Below are 18942 nucleotides of genomic sequence, written 5' to 3'. Positions count from 1 at the left end.
TTTACAATGTTGCCAATTTTTATTTGTCTTTTAACTTCAAAGTTTTTTAAAATTCAGTTTTCATGTATATTGGCAAATCCATTAACATTTTCCAAATGGATTCCACTTTAGGGTCATTTAGTTGGCCTTTAAGGGTAAAAAATGAAGCACAGATAGGAAGGTAAAGGGTAATGTATGTCATATGCACCTTTGCAAACTCACCAAGAAGTTTCCGATGAACATATGAAGAAAATGTCAGAAGGGCTCATAGTGCTATACGGCTTCTTGTTAAAAATTTCTTCTAAAACACACTGGCCCACCAGCCTCTACTACCAACCTCTAATTGAAGCTCACAGCACGTTTTAACTCTGATATTCAACAACATCCTGATTTATTTGCTCATACTTTCTTCCCACTTCTGCCTACTTCATCATTATTAGATTTCATTTAATACCGCCCTACTGATGTGCTAGGTACTTGGCATAGACAGGAACGAAACAGTTTCTGCCCTTGAAGAGTTCCACATCCCCTGCAGCATAAGCACACAGTTTCCCTGAACTGTACTCTATCCAGCTCTGGGGCCTGCTCTCTCCTTTCTCAATACATCTTCCAACCTCAAGAAGTCCTCCCTAAATCCCACCCATGGCTCAAGCTCAAGTTTTCCCCCCTCTAGTTTCTTGTCCACTTTAGCTCACAAAATAAAGTCCCCATCAAAAACAACAAAACGAAACAAACTCCTTTGGCACTTACTGCATGCACTAACATGAGTGCTAAAAGGGGAGCTGGTATCACCACCTGAGATCATAAATGTAAACGTACAGCATGTCAAGTACTATTTCCCATAGTTCTATTACAGATAAGGACCCAAATTTTTAAAGTGTTGCTCAAAGTCACAAAGAATTACTAAAAGCAGAGCAAGAGCCCAGGTCTTGGGGTTCTCAGTCATAAAATCTTAGAACTGGCAGAGACCTCAAACGGTACCTTAACTAGTGATTTCTTTTTTTTTTTTTTTTTTTTTGAGACAGAGTCTCGCTCTGCCGCCCAGGCTGGAGTGCAGTGGCGTGATCTTGGCTCACTGCAAGCTCCGCCTCCCGGGTTCACGCCATTCTCCTGCCTCAGCCTCCCGAGTAGCTGGGACTACAGGCGCCCGCCACCTCGCCCGGCTAGTTTTTTTGTATTTTTTAGTAGAGACGGGGTTTCACTGTGTCAGCCAGGATGGTCTCGATCTCCTGACCTCGTGATCCGCCCGTCTCGGCCTCCCAAAGTGCTGGGATTACAGGCGTGAGCCACCGCGCCCGGCCTTAACTAGTGATTTCAGAGTCCTAGCATGTGAAAGTTGTAATGGGGATGGAGGAACTCTGCTTTGGATTAACTTTAAAACAAGAAAATCAAGGATTGCTTTGAAAAACGTTTTAAGACAAAAATCTTCAAAACATGGGATGGAAAAGATAACAAAAGAAAGCTCAGGGAGGCTGAGGTGGGAGGATCTCTAGAGCCCGGGTGTCAGGGCTACAGTGAGCCGTGACCCGCGCCACTGCACCAGCCCTGGAGACAGAACGAGAGACCCTGTCTCGAAAACACAAGTAACAAAAAAACTCTCAGACCCCAAAACTTAAAGGAATAAAAGTAAAAGGTTGGGGGGACACAACTCCTCCATTTGACAGATGAGCAAACTGAGGCACAGAGAGCTGGCCTGGCCAAGGCCTCCTGAAGGGCACAGGGTCAGCTGACAGAGAAGGGCCCGAGGCTGCACCCTGGACAGCGTTTGGACCTTCCGGGTCGCGCACGTGTAAACTGCCCCAGAAGCCTGAGGAAGCAAAGCAGCCGCCCCGCCCCGCGGGAAGTGTGTTCAGCGGCCACGTGACACAGCCAGCCCATCACGCGCAAAGGGCGGGGCCCGGAGGACACCACTCCCGCCACTCTCCCAGCCCTCCAATAGGAAAGAAGGAGATGGTATTGGTAGGCGGGCCAGACCCGCCTTCCCCGCGGTGGACGCCCCGCGCGAGGCGGGCCCAGCCGCCGCCCTCCAGTCGGGGGGACGGACGAGCTCAGCTAGGCCAAGGCGAAAGAGCGACGCGCACTTCAATCAGACGGCTTCACCAATGGGCTTGAGCGCTTTCCGTGGCGCCCGCCCCTGCATCGGCCTCCCGGCGCCCGCGCTGGTTTCCCTCAGGCCGCCGCGGCGGCGCACGCCCGCGCCTTCATCCGGGTCCTGGCGCGCTGCTCTCCCGGCGGCGGCGGGCCCGAGAGCCGGGACATTCCCGCGGCGGCGACGGCCCTCTCCACGAGCGCGAGGTGGGTATGGCGGCCGCGGCGGCGAGCGCGGGTCCGTCGCCATTTTTTCTCCCTGAGACTCGCGGCAGCGGGTGGGCAGAATGGGAGAGCCGTGGGCCGGCCCGGGCCCGTCCGGCTAGCGCGGGCTGGGACTCGTGGGACGGCCTGCCGCCTCCAGCGGATGAGTGGTCCCGGGAGGCCGGCGGGTCGCGAGCGGAGGTTGCGGGCGCTCGGGGCACGGGGGAGGGGTGCCGCGTGGCCGCCGCGGGGCCGGCCCCAACCCCCTCCGCTTCCCGCCCAGCTCCTCACCGACAGGGCGGGGGAGGGGGGTCATTCTTCACATTCCTTACCCCGCCCTTCCCCCCGCTTCAATCAAACTTGGGGCGGGCGGAAGGCCCGCCCTCCGGCCGGCGCCTGTTGGCCGGCGCCGCCTCATACTGTGGCGTGACTGGATGTAGGCGCCGCCAGGTGCCTCTGACGTCACTTCCGCTATCATGTTTGTGGGCCGGGGAGACCTTGGCCTTGGGGGTTGGGATGAAGGAGGGAAGGTAGGAAGTGCGAGGGGCGGGGGGACGGGGCGGGAAGACGCGGGCGGGGAGGGCGGGAGAGTCGTGGCTGGCTGTATGCCCCTGCTCCCCGCGGCCAAGTGCAGCCTCCCTTCCTGAAGCAGCTGCTGCGGCTGGAGGTCCGCTGCGGCAGCCGTCCTTGGCGAGGGGGAGGGGAACGCGGGAGCGGGAGGAAATCGTATCCCGGGGGACGGGGCTTGGAGATTTGGGACTCGGTGTCACCGGAAACAGCGCTGGCCTTTTGACTCGACCCTACAAACTCTTGGAACGGAGTGCCTGGAGAAGGCTTGCTAATAAACTTCCCCGGCGGGCTCCAGTGTGAGGAATGTGGTAACCTGTATGTCCTTGGCCAGTAATGCCCTTCGGTCTTTCAACTTTTTACAGTAGATTCTGTGTCAGAGGTGATGGTATGTTTTTTTTCAACTTTCCGGTTTTTAAAAAATTGACTAATGAGAGGGTGGGCAGACAAGAAAAAAGGCAGAGAAGACAGGGAATGTTAAAATGTTGAGGTAAATCAGGAAACTGGTTGAGTTTTGCTTTTTAACCTCATTGATAAATACTGCTTTCTTGGCATCCAGTTCCTAAAGTGAAAACATCATGTGGCATTCCTTTGCATTTATTTCTGTTGGCCTGAAGTGTAAGAACATTGAATGTCAAATTCCAAATTTATGTGTAGTTTAGGAAATAATTTATATCCAGAATTCTTTTGGTGTTTGGCAGGGCCTGGTTTTATTTACTGTATATTCAGGAAGTACGTGTACTTAGGGAAGTGAAAACTTGGAAGTTACTTTGGGTTTTGTGAGAATGTTTGATTTATTAATCATATTTGTTAAAAGTTTACTTTGAAACCTCAGCTTTGAGAATAGACAAATTTCATGACGTCTTGTGAATTCAGGGGTATTAAATAGCATTTTAAAATGTATCACTTAGGTACAATTACAGTGTGAGGGAAAAAGTTAACTTTTTTGGATAGTTACATTGCAGTGACAATTAGGGAGTATTTTTATGTGTAGATAGGCTGTGGGTTCCCCTCACTTAAATTGAAGCGCTGTTGAACTTGAGACCCTTAAGAATCTTGCAAGTGTGAAAAGTGGAGTAAAACAAAACCATTTCTAAAACGAAAATGTGTAAGTAACTGCGTTCAGTTTTACAGAGTGAAGAAGTAAGTATTAAAAAGTTAGTCTCAAATGTTTATACCTTAAGGTCATTTTGTTCCTTTAACTAGACATTTCTTGGGTTAGAGAGCAGTACACTAGACATTGTGTATTTTTTATTTTAATAGCTAAGATAGTATAACTTCTACTCATATGGGAATTACTGAGTGTTAAGAGCGCCAAACTAGTGTTTGAAACTGTAGGTCCTGAGTCATTGTGTCATGAAGTCACTTTAGTGGGTGGTGATCCGAGTTTTTGTAAAAGTAGAAAATATTCAATTGAATACAAAATAGCGTGGTGATGCAGCTCGACACGTGTATTCCTGCAAAATAATCCTGTGAAGCTGAGCGTCAAAAGTTGAAAAACTTATTCTGTAGGGTGTTTTTCTCGTTAATAGCATTGTATAAGGTATTATAGTTTAATATTTTTTAAGGAGTATTAAATGGGCTGTTTATATTTCGAGGAACATGAGCGGCTCACTTTAGTTTTCACAAGTTGGGAAATAAATTTGCCATCCATGACTAGTATGCGTTTTAATCATAGTATTTTTTAATAGCCTGCGAAGCTTTTCTTTAGACCATAAGAGATCTTTTCCATCCCAGAGTATTAATTGCCAATTATCTGTCCGTGTCTAGATGAGACTAGAAGAATCCGAATCCCCAGTAGTGAGTTGTCAGCATTGCCTAATGTGACCTCAGGACTGATCGGTATATGCTTTTTGCCTGTGTGGGTGTTCTGAGCATTGTATAATCACTTAAGAATGGACTTCATTAAATAAACAGACAAAATATGAGAGCCATTACTCTATTTTTGGTACTAAGTCTTTGAAATCCAGACTGTGTTTTACACTTGTGGCACATACACTTGGGGCTAATCACATTTCAGGTGCTCAGTAGTGACATGTGACTAACAGCTACCAAATGAACAGTGCAGTTTTAGTGCACTGTTTTTAAAAAAAATTAGATTTTTTAAAATTAGATTTCTCTTGCTGAATAGTTGTAGTTTCAGATAAACAGTCAAAAATGTTGTCTCTCCACAGTTTCATCTCAATTGTGAAGAAATTGCATTAGGTGATTTTTTTTTTTTCTTTTTTCTTTTTTTAATGATAGAAACAAAGTCTCACTAGGTTGCCCAGGCTGGTCTCCAACTCCTGAGCTCAAGTGATCCTCCTTCCTCAGCCTCCCAAAGTGCTAAGATTACAGGTGTGAGCCACTGGGTTCCTGGCTGAATCAGGTGATTTCTTAGGCCCTTTCTAGATACAAGATTGAAGTATTTTGAGGCAGCTGACAGCTATACTTTTAAATTTCTTTTGCTTCTCTAAGAATAAGACATTTTGGGTGATTGTTCTACAATAACATAATGTATACAAGTTGGGAGTATTTTGCTTTTCTGTTAAGCACAGTTGGCCTTTCTGTCCAAGGATTTTGCATCCTTGAATTCAACCTCGGATGGAAAATATTTGGAGAAAAAAAGTATATACAACAAAAATAATACAAACAAAAACAATATAGTATAGTGACTACATAATTTTACATCGTATTAGGTATTTTAAGTTATATAGGAGGATGTGTGCAGGTTACATGCAAATATGACACATTTTATAAGGGACTTGTTTCCTCTGGGAGAAGGAAGTATCCTGGAAGCAATCCCCTGAGGATATTTTTCTGCTTTGTGTGAATTTTTTATTAACAGGAAGTTACAGTACTTTTTTGGTCACCTGAGAAACCCACCCCACATTTTTATTGGCCACTTACATAATTCTCGAATGCTTAGAAGAGAACTTTTTTCTTAATGAATTCACTCTTGCGCAGTATAGACTATGAATTGCCTACTAAGGATCCAGTTAATTATAGTAAACTGTGGAATCTAGATTAAATAATTAGACCCTACTTTTTTTCTTGGCTGGAGGGATGTGTACATTACATAGTGGTTTTTTCAACCCAGGAACATAACAGTGTAATGGAGGATAGGAAGGCAGAAGATTTTTAAAGGGTTGAGAAATAATGGTTTATGTATAATGGTCAGCAAGACAAGCCAGCCAAGTTGGATATTCTTTAAGACTATCTTAAGTGTCTGCTATGTGTCTAAAAGTGAAAGGAAATAAGGAATAGTCCTAGTACTTAGCCATTCAAACCTGACCTAGTACTTAGCCATTTCAAACTTAATCTCAGGGTTAGTGTGATGTTTGATAGAATAAGAAATAAAAATCTTAAATTAGAATTACATTAAATTTCTTTAGAGAAACGTAGTTATAAATGTGAAGAATTCATTATCTCATGTGTTGCACATGCTCTATCGATGGAAGCAAAATACTATCGGAGAGTTTGCTTATTAATGTACTACTCAGCCTAAATCATTGTCAGATAATTGTTGATAACCAACTATTTGATTTTGAAAGAAATCTATTATAGTAGCCAGTGTTGTAATTTTGATTTGTATTTTATTATAGAATATGAAACAAAGATGAGACTGGAGGAAATAGTTTATTTTACTTGTGAACTTTTTGAGCTACTTTGTTATAGGAGTATTTAAATTAATGTAAAAGTGTAAAGTGTAGGGAAATGTCTTAGCTCAGAAAATTTAAACTCTTACTAGATATTAAGTGCTTAAAAGGTAGAGTGTGCTTGCATTTGGACTAAAGTTTAGTGTATTTTAAGAAATTAGAAGCTATTTTTAAAAATATTTTAAAGTTAGGAATGTGTTCCTCAGTGTTTTCACCATAAGTCTGTGGGGATAGTACATACGTTAATTAACTTGATTTAGCCATAATATAAACCTGTTTTACGTACACCATAAAAATACCATTTTTATGTTAATTTAAAACAAACTCATTACAAAAATGAAATTAGGAATGTGAATGTTAATGACTTAGTTATGAAAACTTACTTGATGTAAATGTAGATATAGACAAATCTATAACTAATAGATTTGCCTGCTTGTAGTATGCTTTAAATTGATAGTATTTTTAACCATCACAAGTATATCTGGAAAGGTAAAATTACTGTTAGGATAGTTTGTCAAATTAATTTATTAAGTACAGTTGCCATTTATTGAGTTAACTTCTCAGTCGTTAAATTTCTTGGCGTGTATCACAGTCCTGACAGCAGCACCATGAGGTGTGGATGTTATAGTTCCCCCAAGTGGCGATGAGAGAACACAGCCACTGAGTAGCTGCTTGGCTGCTTGACCCAGAAACCATTGCCGTTAACCATTTTCCTGTACTGGTATGCTCAGCTGAAAAAAATAAGTCGAAGATACATTTCATCTAAGTTGAATTTTGACTTTTAGTTGCTATAAATTTATTTATTTTTATTATTATTATTATTTGAAATAGAGTTTTGCTCGTTGCGCAGGCTGGAGTGTAATGGCGCAATCTTGGTCCACTGCAACCTCTGCCTCCTGGGTTCAAGCGATTCTCCTACCTCAGCCTCCCTAGTAGCTGGGAATACAGGCGCACGCCACCATGCCTGGCTAATTTTTGTATTTTTAGTAGAGATAGGTTTTCACCATGTTGGCCAGGCTGGTCTGAAACTCCTGACCTCATGTGATCCACCCACCTGGGCCTCCCAAAGTGCTGGGATTACAGGCGTGAGCCACTGCGCCTGGCCAGTTGCCATATTTTTTTTTTTTTTTTTTTTTTGAGACGGCATCTTGCTCTGTTGCCCAGGCTGGAGTGCAGTGGTGTGATCTTGGCTGCCTGCAACCTCCACCTCCCGGGTTCAAGCAATTCTTCTGCCTCAGCCTCCCGAGTAGCTGGGACTACAGGCGCATGCCACCACACCCAGTGAATTTTTGTATTTTTAGTAGAGGGGAGTTCACCATATTGGCCAGACTGGTTTCGAACTCCTGACCTCATGATTTGCCCGCCTTGGCCTCCCAAAGTGCTGCGGTTACAGCTATGAGCCACTACACATGGCCAGTTGCCATAACTTTTAATGGGAGGGTAGTTCCACCTATAGATTGAGGTAGTATGTGAATAACGATAGAAAGTGGATATAAAAGTATTTTTGTTACTTTTTAAGACATAAGTATCAGAAGGCCCAAATTTTGATAATTTAGCTAGTAGTATCATGCCTAAGAAGTAAACAAAGGCCCAGAAATTAGATGATATGTCCAAGGACATAGTAAATGGAGAGCCAGCATTAACTGTAGACAGAAAAATTTCAAGTACTAAATGTATACTGGCTATCAACCCACTCTTTCCCAGGAGGCAAGCATTATATAGTTGTGATTAGTTAGTTAAGATTTTTAATTAACTTCCAAATGAATATTTCCATGGGTTCTTGTAATCCATAAATTCATGGATTATGTTCAGTATTTATGAGAGCTCACCCTGACTGAACATTGCTTTTCCTCACCTTTTTGGTCTAATCAGTGTTTTCTGAACTGCAGGCTGGGAACCATTAGATTATAAAATCAGTTTATGTATATAATAAAATAACACATTAAGAGTATTGATTTGTAAGCAATATTATTTATTGGATTATTTATATACATATACTTTTCAAAAAATTGAGGGTCATGTGATAGCACTTGGTATGTAAATTACCAGAGTGCTTTCTAGCAATAATGTATTTATATAGCTGGACTGAGAAAGAACAATACGAAGTAAGCATGTGACACCAAGGTTGGAAAAAAAATTAATTTGAGAAAATTGGTAAGCGGTTGAGGATTGTAGTAGAGGTACCAGATGCTTTTTCTTTCAGCCATTTTTGTTTTTTGTGTTTTGTGTTTTTTTGTTATTGTTTTTGTTTTTGTTTTGGCTGTTATTGTTTTAAAAGTAAGGACTAGGCTGGGTGCAGTAGCTCACGCCCTTAATCCCAGCACGTCGGGAGGCCAAGGCGGGCAGGCAGATCACCTGAGGTCAGGAGTTCGAGAACAGCCTGGCCAACATGGTGAAACCCCATCTTTACTAAAAATACAAAAATTAGCTGGGCGTGATGGTGCACGCCTATAATCCGAGCTACTCAGGAGGCTGAGGCAGGAAAACTGCTTGAACCCAGGAGGCGGAGGTTTCAGGAGCCGAGATCACACAATTGCGCTCCAGCCTGGGCGACAGAGTGAGACCTCATCTCAAAAAAATAAAAAAGTGAAAAATAAAAGTAAGGACAGTGCTGATTCATGGGAAATATTTTGGCTTATAAAGAGCCTGAGTTTAGGGACGAGTGTGTCTGCAAGTTCGTACTTTGCATAACCTGGCCTTGTAGAATTGAAATGAATTGAAATGGTCTAAAATGTAGTATAGTTTGGTGATGCAGTGCTGTCTCCTCTAATTTGGGGCATGTTGTTAAGTTTCTTAGCACCAGTTTTCATCTAGAGATGATGAAGTAGTGGGGCCTTACATATTTTGGATATATGGTATTAATCCCTTTTTCTTACAGACACATTGATACTGCAGCTAGGAAAGCTGAGGGACTTTGGCTAAATTTCTTTTGCAAGGTTTCAGTGACAATGAATTAGTAGTAGGGCCAGGATTTGAATCCTGGTTTTTATTGACTCTAAATGAGTAATGCTGTGAACATTTGAGTACGTGGTTTTTCAATTCTCTTGCTCTTTTTTTTTTTTTTTTTTTTTTTTTTTTGCAGGGAGGGCCAGGGTCTCACTCTCTTGCTCTGACTGGAGTTCAGTGGTGTGATCATAGCCCCCTGCAACTTTAACTCCCAGGCGCGATCTATCCTCCTGCTTCAGCCTCCTGAGTAACTCAGCTGGGACCATAAGCCTGCACCACCACACCCAGCTACGTTCAGTTCTCTAGGATATATACCTAGAAATGGAATTGCTGGGTCATACGGTGAACTGTTTTTTACTCATCACCAACCAGTTCCACCATCAACAATCAATTCTTCAACTCGACACCAACAGAGTGTCCTGCAATTCAGTTTAATTCTGAAACTACCTGGAGTTAGTACAAACCTCACAGGTTGAGGGCTCTAACATGCAAGACTGCACCCGCTGCAGATGCCAGTTTCAAGTCCCAGGTTTCCGCCTGAATTTTTAACCAACCAGCTATAAATTAGGGGGTTTCACAACTTCTTCCACTGGGTCTACAATTTGCTGGGATGGCTCACAGAACACAGGAAGACACTTAACTGTCACTGGTTTATTATAGCCAGATGAAGAGGTCCTTAAGCTGAAGTCCGGGAGGGTTCCTAGCAGAGGAGCTTCTGTATCTATGGAGTTAGGGTTACACCACCCTCCTGGCCAGAAGATGTGTTTTTCAACTCAGAGCTCTCCAAACCCTGACACTTAAGGGGTTTTTGTGGAGGTTTCATACTTAGGCATGATTGATTACATTATTGGCCTTTGATGATTGGCCTACTCTCCATCCTCTCTGCCTTACCTGGAGGTTGAGGGGGTGAGTCTGAAAGTTCCACCCCACTAATCACGCCTTGGTCTTTCTGGTGACCATCACCCTCCTGGGGGGATGATAGGAGGCACCAATCAACTCAGTAACATTAAACAGACATTCATCACGTGGGAAATTCTGAGGGTTTTAGGAGCCGTATGCCAGCCAGGATCTTCAGATGGAGACAAACACCAAATACGTATTTCTGATTCCTCTTAAAACAACTGTTTGACTTGTCTACACTGTTCTCCAAAGCAGCTGCACCAGTTCACATTCCTACCAACAATCTAAGGGTTCCAGTTTTCTCCGCAGCCTTGTCAACACTTTCATTAATTTTATTAGCCATCCTAATGAGTAATGTAGTATCTTTTCATGTGCCTGTTGGCCATTTGTGCTTATGAGTTATATCTTTGAAATATCTATTAAAATAATTTTGCTTACCATTAAATTAGATTGTTTTAAGCTACTTTTTTATGTGGTATGTTTTGCACACCAGTATACAAAGAAGAATGCAAATCCATTCTTTTGCATGTGGATATACAGCTGTCTCTATGTTATTTGTTGAAAAAATGATTCCCGGCCAGGCGCGGTGGCTCACATCTGTAATCCCAGCACTTTGGGAGGCCGAGGTGGGCTGGTCACAAGGTCAGGAAATCGAGACCATCCTGGCTAACACAGTGAAACCCCGTCTCTACTAAAAATACAAAAAAAATTAGCTGGGCATGGTGGTGGGCACCTGTAGTTCCAGCTACTCGGGAGGCTGAGGCAGGAGAATGGCGTGAATCCGGGAGGCGGAACTTGCAGTGAGCCGAGATCGTGCCGCTGCACTCCAGCCTGAGACTCCATCTCAAAAAAAACCAACAAAAAAACGATTCCCAGTTGAATTGTCTTGGCATGGTTGAAAATCAGTCGACCCATGTATGGGTTTATTTCTAGACTTTAAATTCTACTATACTGAGCCGTATGTTTTTTATTACATTTTGCAATTTTAAAAATTAGTGCTTTTGATTACTAAATCACTACAAAATAAATGTAGTCCCTATCTTAAAAAATGATCTTTGTAGTAGCTACCTCCTAAATATGAAGTCTGTAAATTAAAGAGTAATAATACGGTTTAGATTACTTGGGGTTATTAAAGATTTTGGACTCTACCTTCAGCGCACGTATTACCTTTCTGTCTAAAGAATCCTGACCCTGAATCAGATCCAGGTGATTATCTTTGATTTAGTTCTATTAAGACCACTTCGTGTTTGCTGGCATGGGATAAATGAGTAGATTCGTTTAAAAATTAGTTTCTCTCTGTGTGTATTTTTTATATCATCTGATTGTACGTTGGTGCATTTGGATTATGCATGATGTACAGCACTTTTGGGTTTTGAAGTCATTGGATTTTTAATTAGAGGCTGTTGTGTTTTTCTGTAATGATTTTTTGTTTCTTGAAGGATAAGTTATTTCATAAATTTTCATTTATAGGAACTATAAGAACAACAGTTCAGTAAAAGGTGGTGGTAAGAAGGTGATTTCTGAATCTTGTAAATACATGGTTTTAGGAGTGGATTCAGATAACCAAGCATTTAAAATACTATTAATGAAATACAGGAAATGAAAAGAAAGCACAGCATAGATTATGCATGTAGCCAAAATGTTGAGTTAAATTTCATTTTCAACATAAGTGAATGGTCTAATACTTTTTTTTTCTTGTCACTCACACAGGAAACCAAGATTACCGAGGAGGAAAAAAAAAAGCCTTCCTGTGGTGGTCAGCTGTGATTCCTTTCATCATTCACCCTGGATGTTCTCTTCACTGTGGGATGAGGTAGTAGGTTGTATAGTTTTAGGGTCACACCCACCACTGGGAGATAACTATACAATCTACTGTCTTTCCTAACGTGATAGAAAAGTCTGCATCCAGGCGGTCTCATAGAAAGTCAGTTAACTAATTGTACAATATTTAAGATTAACTTGTCTTAAAAAGATGTAGTGCAGCATTTGTTTATGGCCTGTAAGTTTATTACTTTAGAGGTAAAGTCTGTAGCAAGTACACTGGATGGGGGTGGGGATACCTTTTGCTTCTTGTCTTATTGCTCTGTGTCAGAATAAATGTATTTTTTTATTTTGATTGATGCTGATAATTTTATGTTGACATTTTCTTTTGAAAGAGATTGTAATTTCCATTCCAGAAGAAAAGATTGCTCTATCAGAGTGAGGTAGTAGATTGTATAGTTGTGGGGTAGTGATTTTACCCTGTTCAGGAGATAACTATACAATCTATTGCCTTCCCTGAGGAGTAGACTTGCTGCATTATTTTGTTTTTATTTAGATGATATTAAAACTCAGAAGAATTAATTTTGACTTTCTGTATTTACCGTTTATCAGTTAATTTTCTCTGTTCAAGTATAGTACAGTAGCACAGAGATTAACATTTAAATTTTTCACATATGGCATATTTCAGAAATTTGAAGTTAAGCAAAAATCTTAATGAGTAGAGAAAGTAAGTAAGTAGCCTTCAGGAAATCTTAATTAGAGGACCAGGCCCTTTTGGAATTGTGAATAGGTTTATAGCCTTACATCCTGGTACACATGTCCAAGGTGAGGTCCTGGGTGGTAAAGGTAAATACATATTGGAAGGGCACTGTGTGAGCCAAATGAGTCGGATTAATCATGATTATTTCCAGTTTGGGTTTTGGGTGGTCTTGGAGAATGTTGTAAGCACTGCTTCATTGATATGTTGATTGAGCCAGACTTTACTCAGCAGCTGGAAAAGGAGAGATGGGAGATGGGCTCTGGGTTCTACCTTTGCTCACTGGTAAGTGCTAAGATCTCAGCTTTGTCCTCAAACCCTGAAGTAGTCCTTCATTCACACAGTGGAATCACTTGAAAATGTCAGATGGGGAAGTCCATAGGTTGCTGCTTTAAAGAAAATAGAAAAAATGCTGGAAAAGTTTTCTTGAATTTTAACATCCATGAAGGCCCATGTTTTAGCTTTCCTCCGATGGGCAAGCCATACTCTTAACTTGGGTCTTGTAATCAACAAGCAATGCTAAAAGCTCTCTAAGTGCATGTTGTTTAAACTATTTTGTGTTGGAAAAGAGGCAGTGTGGAGGTGAGGGAGAAGTTCCTCCCTCTCCAGTCATTTCTAATAAATGGAAATTTAAGGAGAAATTTTTGTTTATCTTTAATATCTAAGATAATCACTGTGCAGTGCCATTGGTACTTTTCATGGGAGTAGCAACATCAGACTTCTTTGGATGGGCCCAACCCAGGTGACTTACTCGGGACCAAATTTATGCCTTTTGTTTTATCCACTGTGGACAGCTGCATAGATAATTGGTCTTTGTTCTAAACTGCACATAAAAACATGGGAGAAAATGACATTTGTTGCCTTTTGATGTGCCAAAGAAGAGTGAGAATGTTCTAAGAATTCTCTTTGGCTTAATCTTTGTGAATTGAAAATACGTATAACTCTTTTGGTGAAAGTGTAGCAAGTACAGTCATGAAATTTTGTGGTTTTTCTGACACATGTTCTTCCAGCATAATGTTGCCACCTTCAGTTGGAAACGTATCTTTAATAATTAAACTAAGCCCTGCAGAAAAATTAATTTATATATTAATTACGTATGGACATTATTAGCTAAGCAGAGTAAGTAAATTGAAATAAAACTTTAAAAGTGCTTTTATGGATAGAGTGACTAAAAGCTTGTTTTTAATGATGATGAAATTCATCAGAATTTGTTTCTGTTTACTTTAATTCAGGGGTCAAAAACAAATACCATCAGAGGCCCAGGAGGGGCTAGCTGTAACTGGGAAATACAGTAAATTAATTTGCTGTGGTTGATAGCAAGTAGGGTTTACATTGTCACCTACTTTTCCAGTTACCAGGAGAGACTGGAGATTTTATGAAATTTGATATTTAAATGTTGGTAATTGGGTCGGGCACCATGGCTCACACCCGTAATCTCAGCACTTTGGGAGGCTGAGGTGGGCGGAGCACCTGAGGTCAGGAGTTCAAGACCATCCTGACCAGCTGGTGGTTTGTCTTTAATAAAAATACAAAAATTAGGCCGGGCGTGGTGGCTCATGCCTGTAATCCGAGCACTTTGGGAAGCCGAGGCGGGTGGATCATCTGAGGTCAGGAGTTCGAGACCAGCTTGTCTAACATGGTGAAAACCTGTTTCTACTAAAAATACAAGAAATTAGCTGGGTGTGGTGGTGGGCGCCTGTAATCCCATCTACTTGGGGGACTGAGGCAGGAGAATCACTTGAACCCGGGAGGTGGAGGTTGCAGTGAGCCAAGATCACACCACTGTACTCCAGCCTGAGTGACAGAGCGAGACACTGTTAAAAAAAAAAAAAAAAAAAAAAGTAATTAAATGTTTAAAAGTCCAGGACTCCAGTAATATGTGGTGGGCTGAGTGTTAGCCTACTGGCTTACATCCTGTGATGTAATTAGATTACTTTCTTGTTCCTTTGTGACTTGAGGTTGCATTTTAAGCAAATATATTTGCAACTTTTTACCAAGGTCATATATGGCCAGATAACTTTTCAAAAGCATGAGTGAAAGAATTCTGATTAGTTTGAATTTGAACCAAAACTCAAAAGAACATGACCTAATTTAACAGGTTAATTTGAAGTGCATCTGCCAAGTAGAAGACCAGCAAGAAAAAAAAAATGGGTTCCTAGGAAGAGGTAGTAGGTTGCATAGTTTTAGGGCAGGGATTTTGCCCACAAGGAGGTAACTATACGACCTGCTGCCTTTCTTAGGGCCTTATTATTCAACGGTAACCTGTTTCCTTGCTACTTTGCTTTGGTGTAAGCAGAGTTCTTTCTGCAGGTTTTCTCAAATGAAAACATTACAAGAATACCAAAGAGCAGTGTTTGCATTAGGGATTTATAAACTGCAGCATGGTGCTGACATTGATAACTGAAAGTCAACTAATGAGAAGTTGAGACTTCTGAAGTATACTTAGTTGCTGGTGTCTCTCCCTTTTGGGGTCACTGGAAAGTTTAGAAAGCATGGTTTTGTTTTTGCTCAGGTTTCTCTTGTCTCGATGTCTACATTATGTCTGAAGGAAAGAATTTAACAAAACTTGAAATACTGCTGTTTTTCTACACTGTAAATATTTATCTTGCCATGTTTCTAGGTTTGTCTTCTGGATTTAAAATTTGGGGCTGTTGGGATGGAATTGCATGGTGTGGGAATGGGTAATTGAGCTGCTGCTCATTATGGTATGTAACAGTGATTTGTCTGTTTAATATGTATAAGAACTGGAAGGTCAATAAAATGAAAATGATTTCCTTGACGGGGTAATGGTGTTACATGTTTTGTTACACATCTTTTCAATAAAAACATTACATACTTCAAAACTTGTGGTTTTTAAGTCATACTTATCCCCATCCTTGCAGTATTAGATGTATTTTTCATTTGTAATTACTATGATTTGTTCTTAGTTTCATTTCTCATTAGCAATAATGTGGTCATTGGACGATCATTTACAGATGTGTTAATAAAGCTAATGCGAGCCATTTCCAGCTCTTCCATTTTTGTAAACACTTGTGTGACTTTTTACAGACAATTAACTGCTCAGGATCGCCCTCCTTTTTGTTTTTGTTTTTGAGATGGTCTCATTCTGTCACCCATGCTGGAATGTAGTGAAATGATCACAGCTTGCTGCAAGCCTTGACCTCCCAGACTCGAGCTTCCTAGTAACTGGGACTTAGAGGTGCACACAGCCATGCCTGGCTAATTTTATTCTTGTAGAGAGAGTTTCACCATGTTGCCCAGACTGATCTTGAACTCCTGATTATCTTCTGACCTTTACCTCCCAAAGTGCTGGCCAGGACAGCCTCCTTTCTTTACTTAAGTAATTACTGTTTGAGTCTGCTCAGGCAGACACTACCTTGTAAAAACTCTTATCTCTCGTTTCACTAGTTTGAGCATTTGTTCTAAGAATGAGACTGGAATTTGTGCATTAGCATGCCATCTTTTTCCAACTATTTTGAACAGTAGTATATTTATTTATTTATTTATTTTTATTTATTTTTTTTTTTTTTTTTAGACAGAGTCTCACCCTGTTTCCCAGGCTAGAGTGCAGTGGTGTGATCTCTCAGCTCACTGCTGTAACCTCCACCTCCTGGGTGGAGTAGATGGGATTTAGGTAATTTTTAAAATTTTTATTAGAGATGAGGTTCCACTATGTTGGCCAGGCTGGTCTTGAACTCCTGGCCTCAAGTGATCCACCCACTGTGGCCTTCCAAAGTGCTGGGATTACAGGCGTGAATCACCCTTGCCTGATCATGAGCAGTTAATACATTTAAAAGGCTCCAGGGGTGAGAAGGCTGAAAGGAAATTCAGTGGAATTTCCCATCCTGCCCCTCTGCTGCCCAGCCCCTTGTTCTAGTGGAAGGAAGGAAGCAGGTTCTAGGGATGTTCTCATACTTGGGGCTTCAAATTTCCTTTATGAATTGAGATAGTTGGGTATGTTTTCTAAGGTACCTTACATGGTACAGTTCTTTAAAGATTTTAAGTTGTGGCAAAACTGCATCAATTTCATGTGCACTGATTTAGGTGAAGATGTGTAGGAAAAGAGCAAGGAAATGAAGTGTGATAGGATTAGGGGTGATTTCAAAATGAGTATTTCTGCCTGGCGTAGTGGTTCACGCCTGTAATCACAACACTTTGGGAAGCCAAGGCAAGGCCGATCACCTGAGGTCAGGGGTTCAAGACCAGCCTGGCCAACATGATGAAACCCCATCTTACTAAAAATAAAAAATAGCTGGGCATAGTGGTGGGCACGTGTAATCCCAGCTACTTGTGAGGCTGAGGTAAGAGAACCGCTTGAACCAGGGAGGTGGAGGTTGCAGTGACTGGAGATTGCGCTATTGCACTCCAGCCTGGACGACAGAGAAAGACTCTTAAAGTATTTCTAGTTTCACTTATTCTAAATTTATCTCTAATCATTTTTACTGAAATTCTTGAGTCACATCCGCTAGCCTTTTTTCTACTCTGTTGAACTAATAATTTTCCAGGTTCCTTGCTCTCCTCTCATTTTGTTTCCTACTTTGCTTTCTGTTGTTGGGGTCCTGTGAGGACTGGGAAAGGAGTTGAGCCCTCTTAGGACTGGTCATCAATCTTTACCCTGAGCAATGTTTTGTTTGCTGGTTGAATGGTTGACCTGAAGGAAGCATCAGACCCTTTGGGATTCTGAAATCCTACTTCTTGATAGAAACCCATAACTTATTTTAGTTTGACTTAAAAACTATCCATAAGTAAGCATGTGGTGTTGGTGTAACTGCATTGAACTGGTAACATCAGAAAAACGGGTAAAAATGAGGTACCCCAGCGATATGGAAGCTTCGTGACTGATGTCCTAGATTGTTTCTAGCTTTTCTTCCATCCCTAACACATGGTTTCCATTCTCAAGGTTACCTCCGTAACAACTGACTGCTATAACTGGCCACATCATTTTTCCAACCATGAAGATGGAAAAGGCAGAAGAGACGTTTTTATGGTTGAACTCATGTAGTTTTCTCAAGAAATGCCACCTAGTGACTCCTTTATGTGTAATCCCTTGGAACTGTCACAGACTACTTTAGACCAAGGAACCCTGGAAAGTGTGGTCCTGGCAGGACTGATTGCCAGGCTGAATAGAATCAGGGTTCTACTAGTAGGGAAGGAGAGGAGAAAGGAAATGACAGTTATCTGAAGTAATCAGCATTAGGAAAAAAAACTTGGCAAGGACTGACAAGCTCTGTTCCACTCTTGCCATTTAAAGAAAAACACCAAGTAGCCTCCGATGAGCAGCACTCCTGACCCTGGACTTGAGAAATTTTCATTGGGAGTCTGATGAGGCTCAGAGTTGTGTGGGACTGTTTTCAATTTCAAGCAGAGGAGCAGAGAAAGCTGGTTAGATGAGGGAGGCTTCCCACATTACTTGGACCCTACAATATATATGATCTCTGTCACAGGGCCTGGTACAGAACCGGAACAATAAAGCATTTTTTAAAGTAATAAACCTTAATTTTTAGAGCAGTTTTAGGTTCATAGCAAAATTGAGCAGAAACTATAGAGTTCACATATAGTTCCCTGTTTCCTATGCACACATTGCCTTCCGCACTATTGAAGTTCTGACCATAATGGTACATTTTAATAAAGCACTTTGTTTTTCCCTTTTCTTTGAAGTTGCTCCATCATGAGAATTAGGCTAAAAGTCTTAGTTTACTGCCCCATGGAAGGAAGGACAAATAACTCGGCAATGACCAAGTAACATGTTCTTAGCTTTGAGGCCAAAATTGGCTGAAAACGTCAGAAGGAGGTACACAGAAAATGATTTTTTGGAGTTCTGCATAAATTTGAAGAGGTAAACCTGGAGAGCTGAAAACAATGAGTTATTGTTGGGAACAAGCCCTCCAAAATCTGGCCATAAACTGGCCCCAAAACTGGCCATAAACAAAATCTGCAGCACTGTGACCTGTTCATGATGGCCGTAACACCCACACTGGAAGGTTGTGGGTTTACCAATGAGGGCAAGGAACACCCCGCCCAGGGCGGAAAACCGCTTAAAGGCATTCTTAGGCCACAAACAATAGCATGAGCGATCTGTGCCTTAAGGACATGCTCCTGCTG

General features: G+C 41.6%; 1 long non-coding RNA gene across 1 annotated transcript; it reads left to right on the top strand.

The window, feature by feature from the left end:
* Positions 1 to 519: 519 nt before the first annotated feature.
* LOC139358073 (uncharacterized) lies at positions 520 to 15619 on the top strand. The gene is made up of 2 exons (XR_011612310.1): positions 520 to 2274; positions 12033 to 15619. It is a non-coding gene; the product is annotated as an uncharacterized lncRNA (long non-coding RNA).
* Positions 15620 to 18942: the final 3323 nt, after the last annotated feature.

The sequence above is a fragment of the Macaca nemestrina genome, chromosome 14 (genome assembly GCF_043159975.1).
Source record: "Macaca nemestrina isolate mMacNem1 chromosome 14, mMacNem.hap1, whole genome shotgun sequence".
Lineage (NCBI taxonomy): Eukaryota > Metazoa > Chordata > Mammalia > Primates > Cercopithecidae > Macaca > Macaca nemestrina.
The sequence above is the reverse complement of the archived record's forward strand: the minus strand, read 5'-3'. Positions and strand labels throughout refer to the sequence as shown.